The 6,000-nt window shown below is 51.8% G+C and overlaps 1 protein-coding gene across 5 annotated transcripts in view; it reads right to left on the minus strand.

Annotated features, from left to right (window-relative positions):
* Positions 1–5,756, minus strand: part of RALGAPB (Ral GTPase activating protein non-catalytic subunit beta) — a 66,870-nt gene extending 61,114 nt beyond the window's left edge. For all 5 annotated transcript variants that reach the window (XM_068419696.1, XM_068419697.1, XM_068419695.1 and 2 more), the window contains exon 1: positions 5,608–5,756. The gene's annotated coding sequence lies outside the window, so the exon portion shown is untranslated. The remainder of the gene's footprint in view (positions 1–5,607) is intronic.
* Between the last annotated feature and the right edge of the window lie 244 nt (positions 5,757–6,000).

The following is a 6,000-nucleotide window of genomic DNA, read 5'->3' on the forward strand; positions in this document are numbered from 1 at the left end:
ACCTGCCATGCACTGCCGGTTTGGATCTATACAGCAAACCATTCGGAAAGCTAAGCCAGCACAAATGTTTTGTCTGCTGAGACAGATTTTAGCTGGATCAAGAGCTGATCTAACTCAGGTGAGATGAACATCTGTGCCAACACAAAGGAGCAATGAGGACACGTGGCCAGGAGCAGGGCAGAAGCATCCCTGCTGGCAGCAGCAGCCTTTTGTACCCACTCGCAGCAGCATCACAACTGCTGCTTAAGCAGGTGGTACCACGGCAGCCTGGGCCACCAGAATCGGGACTGCACTAGCTCCCTCCTTCCTCCTCTCCCACCAACACCAGCAGTCTTTTACCAGTCATCCGAGCCAGCTGACCATGTGAACAACAAAAGAAGGAAAACAGGGTTGGCACAGGAGAAGAGCAAGGAGCGTCCAACAGCCACAGATTAGCTCAAGCTGTCACGAACGGCACCCCGAGGACTATTCGCCAGCTGCACTTAGCTGGCACATTCTGGAAGCCAGTTAGTTAGAGAGGGAATGTTTTGAATGCGTCCCTTGGACATTCCTTGGCCCAAAACCAAACAAGAAGCCAGGCCTGGAAATACACCTTCCTAGGGACAAGCCACCATTTAAGCAGGTCTGCCTATTTAGCTGACTCCCCAAGTGTTTATTTATGCCCAAGGCCTACGTAAAAAGCCTGGTGATTCCCTTCAAGGGAGGAGGGAAGGCGAGGCAGGAAGATCTTGGTTTTCCAAACTATGTCCGTCCTGGTTTGAGGCAGCAATCACGTGTGCTCATCTGATAGCAAATTAATCAGAGCAGCCACAGCCTGCAGGAAGCATATCCTCTCCGTCCTTTAGGCGTTTTCTCTCCTCTGGGGACCGTGGCAGGGGGAATGCATGTGCCGCTGCAGTCAAAACCCTTAGACTTAGAGGAAAACAACAATTCCAAGACACTCACTCTTGGGACACAGAGAAATCACAACAACAAAAAAAACCCAACAAACAACAAACCCAAACTGAACATGACCCACTATCCTTAGTGATGGCTTCAGTCACTGTTGAACTTTATTACATAGGTTTCCCTACTGCTATCTTTTCCCCTTTCTTCATATCCTACATCCACTGGGCCTCTTCATCTTCCCCTTTCTGTCCCACCTGAACACTGCCTTAGTCTCCAGCTTGTGTCTGGAGTGGCAGAAAGAGGGGCAGAAGGGAAACAGCATCCACTTTGAAGATTTCCCCTTCCCCTCTCAAGCCCACAGCACTGCCTCTACCCCCAGAGCAGCGTGCCCCTGCCCCCTGCCCCCCAGCTTTGCTGCTCACACGAGGGAAGGGCGAAGTGAACCCACACTCAGGTTCACTACAGACGCACGTGACACCATTTGAGGAGCGCTGGTTTAAACAAACTGATTTCAGCTGATAAAGCAGCATGTACTTTCCATTGCCACACTCCAGCTGCAGGACTGGCAGTTAACAGCTCGTGGCAGGAGCTTATCAGCGTGCCGATAACTGCAAGCACACTTACTGTGGCTGCCCTCGTACCAGAACAGGGTTCGCAGAAGCATGGAGGTGCTGCACAGCACAAGCAAATTGTAGACACTGCCCGTGTAGGAGCTTTCTCGTCTAGAAGGCAAAAGTCAGAGGACGAGGATGCCCAAATCCTGCTGTGTTGTGGAAAACCTTCATTGCACTAGGGTGAGGCAATGGAGGACACAACCACCTGCCATCGTGCAGGTCCCTGCCCTGCTGAAGCAAGGGTGCCAAGCTCTTTCGGGTGACCCTTCCACACTTCTGAGAGGAGCAGCATTTGTAACAGATACAGGATAGATATAACATGCCATGTTTAAGAGAGGTTTAGCAGCAGGATGGCATAACCAAAACCTCTGGTGCCACTACACCCAGCCTGCTGCCTTTCATACATAAATTTAATGCTCAAATCTGTATCTTATTAATATTCAAGACTTCCTTTGGTCTTGCCATAAAAGAAATCTTCTGTTAGTCCTACCAATACACAAGGAATACTGAAACCAGTAACTGCTTCAGACAAAGTCTGTTTGAAGTGGGATTTCGTAGGGTGTTGATTTATTGCCCCCTACATTTAGCAGTAAGAAGTTTTTATTTGCAGGGACTAGAAGTCACTTTTCATTTAAGACTCCATTTCAGCTGCCATCTGAATTGGAAATTGCTGCCATCTGTTAGCAGTGGGGTATAGCTGAACCCATCTACTACGCAGCTGCTTATAACTGGACGTAAGTTTAAGAACGCTGGTAAGTCTCCCCACACAATTGTATCTGTTACGACGTTCTGTTTCGACAGATTCAACATACTGACAGTTCTATAACTTGCTTCAGACAAAAGGCATGTAATGCTTCGTAGGAGCAGGACTCACTCCCTCAGAAGAGGCTGCATTTATCACAAATTACTTAAACAGCAACTTGAAAAAAGAAAAAAATACCATGTAAACAGCATTCTGATTTTTACTTCTGTTTTTGCAATGCTGCTGCATTTCACCTTCAAAAAAAGCACTCTCACTGGCCCAGATAACATCTCCTAAGTTTCATGCAGCTGAGTATTCATGTTTCACATACATCTTATTGAGGTTCAAATCACTGAGGACTCTGAGTGACCGGCAACCTAATTAAGAGGAGGGGTGGGAAGAAGAGTAAATAAACCCCTGAAGTTTACCAAGCAGTTTTACACACTCTCAGGTTTGGAAAGGGGTCATGTTTATGCTCCTGGAGGCTGCACTAAGTAAAACATCCCCAGATTCTCACAGATCTGGAAAGCAATTCTCAGCATTAACATTGGCAGAACAACTGAGAGATGTGAAGTTAAAATATTTACCATCTACTATGACACTGAGCATAATTCCAATATTCCTTAGTGTGACAAATAATTTGAGTTTCAACATATTCCCTCCAGATCCATTTCAGCTTAGGAATTTTAGTAGCTATCACCATATAAATGACTGAAAATTGATGTTTCAGCTTTTAAGACCAAAGATCCTCAGTTCATAAACACTGTAGAAGTTGGTGAGCATGAAAGAACTTGCTAATGAGCCCATAAAACTCCAAAAATAAAGATACTTAAGTTCTATTTCCAGTCCCCAAAGATTTAATACGAACAGCTGCAGCCAAAATATTTAAACTCCCAGATCAGTAAAGTTAGACAGTAAGAATTACCTAACTAAATAACAGACCCACATTCTGCAAGTGCTTTGAAGGAATATGCAGGAGCTCAGAGCCTAAAGCAGAGGCGGGGTTTTGGAGCGTGCGCAGGGGAGAGGTCAGGGATCAATACTGGTGTACAAAGTAGTTCCTCGGAAAGTGTGTGCTGAGTGAGGGGTGTGTAAAACATAAACATTTAGCCCTTCGTGCTCAGCAGCTTCATATGTAAAATGAAATGTTTGCCTACAACGCAAAAGGATTTCAAGCACAAAGAAGCTGTCCCAAAAACGGATGCTTCTGGGGTTTTATCAGAAGCAAAAAAGCAGAGCCTGAGCTGAAAATACAACTGAGGCAATGGTTACTAATATAGTAGATGCAAGGACCATCAGTAGAGAGATGGCCAAGACTGAAGACCTAATAGAGCCTAAACCAGAGAATCATCAACATAAAGGGTCTACACCAGAAAGTTCTGGGATATTAGACATACTCTGTAAGTATTTCACAGATAACAAGTAACCTCTCTCTCTAACACTATCCCTACTACACCACTAGTACTGACACCTGCTCTCTAGAGGTGACAATTACTGTCAGAAAGCCATCCTGCTACAACCCACCTTCCCTGGATCCACTTCCCAAGCCAGCTGAGGCCCACAACATCCTGAGCATGGACAGCTGCCACGTGCCCACCTGCCCCACCTTGGCACTGCTGCCCCTCTGCGCTCAGGTTTCTGCTGGAGAGAGCGACTTGGATCTTACCAAGACTAACTCAGCACCTCTCACATTAAGCCCACCAGGACTGAAGAAGCGCAGACCCCTCCAAGCAGCTCACCTTTAGAGCCCATCCAACAGGTAGGCTCTGCCCTAGGCACGCACCATGTGTAAAGGACAACAGGCAGAGCAGATAGCAGGCAGAAAATAAAACAAGGCAAGAGCCAAACAGAAGACCCATCTGAGAGAAACACTAGCAGAAAGTCGGTATTTTGTTAAGTCACTGTTTTGTTAAAGAATAAATGGAAATGCATGTCAGGATTACTATTAAATGAAAAAACAGTCTAGATTCAAGGCAGGAAGAGATCAGGCACAGAAAAACCAGGAATGCCTGTCATCGTTTCCCAGGCCATTCAGCCACAGTGCTACTGAGTAGAAGAGAAGAGAATCACAGCTCCCCTTGCCCAGGGAAGACGAATTTATCTGATTTTATAACCTAACACATTAATCTGACACAGGGAAGGCTGGGTCACAAACATCAGGTGCCATTTAAGCCACAGGGCTCGGGTCTCACTCTCCCCAGCCCTCCCCACTCACTGACTTCAGAGCCCCATCGCCGTGCTGGTTCCCGAGAGCACTGCTGGACACCAGCCTTGCCAGAGCAGGAAGCAGGGCACCCGCCACAGGGAAGAAACCTGCCCAAAAATTGCATACTGTAACAGCCGAAGATTAACAGAGCCATATGAAAGTAAGAACATCAATTTTGTATGTTTTGGCTATTACTCTGCTTTCAAGCTTCATTACTCAGACATCAGTATTACTTTGCTCTATCATTCTCATCTTTAAAATCAGGGTTTACAAAATTAACTTCCAGGCAGGTCATGTGAGAATTTAAGGTGTTTTCACATCCCTCGCTCGTGCTAAAAACCACATAATGAACTCCCCTGCAAAACTGCGCATCTCCCTGACCCAGAGTGAGAATAGTTTTTACTCAACGGCTTATTTTACATTTGCATTTCTTCCCCTGTCCAGTTCCTTGTGCAACTCTACAAACTGCAAAATCAGGCAGGGCTGTCCCGAAGGCGATGGTCCCCGTAATGCGGGGAACAAGCCCTGCCCTGCACCGCTTCCCACGGGAAATCTGACCTGCTGCCCGCAGGCCCTGAACATCAAGTGAGACAAAAAATAAGCAAAGGGAAGCAGAGTCACGGCCCAGCGCAGGAGGCCTGCGGCCAGGAACACCCGGCACCACCGGACCACTCGTAACAGTCTGCAGGGGAACAGCGACAAAAACTTTTCTCCCCCTCACGACCGCGCTCCTGCTCGCGGGAGCGGGCACGCAGGGCGAGGGAGCTCACCGGCCGCGGGTCACACCGCACACTCCCTTCGGGGACCCGAAACGGGGCTCAACGCCGGTCCCCGGAGACAGGGCGCATGCCGAGTAGGACCCCACGGCCGCGGGCCGGGGCCAGGGGCTCCCCCGAGGCCCGCTCCCGCCCGCCCTGCGGCGGCTCCGCGGCACCGGCCGGGCCCCCGGGGCGACCGCGGAAACCCCCGGGGCCAGCGCGCCCCCCGCCCGCTCCAGCCCGGCCCCGCCGCGCCCGCAGGCCCGGCCCCTCGGCGGGCAGCGCAGGGGGCAGCGCGGCGGAGGCTCCGGGCGGCGCCCCGCCGCCACAGGCCCCGCCGGCGGCAGGAGCGGGCCGGGCGCGGGCAGCGCCGCGGCGGGAGGGCGCGGGCCGCCTCACCTGCGCCGAAGGGCCCGGCGGGCATGCCGGGGCAGGGCGGCCGCTCCGCCCTCAGGCCGCCGGCTCCATGGTGCCAGGGCGGCCCAGACGACACCGGGGAGACGCCGCTCCGCGCTACCCCGCTCCGCTCGGCCCCGCCGCCACTTCCGGCAGCGCCACAAAGCGCACGGCGGGCGGCCGGACATGCGCATGCGTGGTCCGCCCTGTAGCGCAGCTCCCCGCCCCGGCGCGCGGCCCCCTCCGCCGGAGGCGCCGAATAAGTCGCGGGAGAAGCCAGCGCGCGTGCGCGGGTCGGCGCGGGCGCGCCCGTCGTCGCCGCCGTCCTCTTCCTCTTAAAGGGGCCGCGCCCGCCCCACCTGCAGTCCCCGGCGCCCCGGGACGCCCGCGGCTCCT

This window comes from Nyctibius grandis, chromosome 28 (genome assembly GCF_013368605.1).
Source record: "Nyctibius grandis isolate bNycGra1 chromosome 28, bNycGra1.pri, whole genome shotgun sequence".
Lineage (NCBI taxonomy): Eukaryota > Metazoa > Chordata > Aves > Nyctibiiformes > Nyctibiidae > Nyctibius > Nyctibius grandis.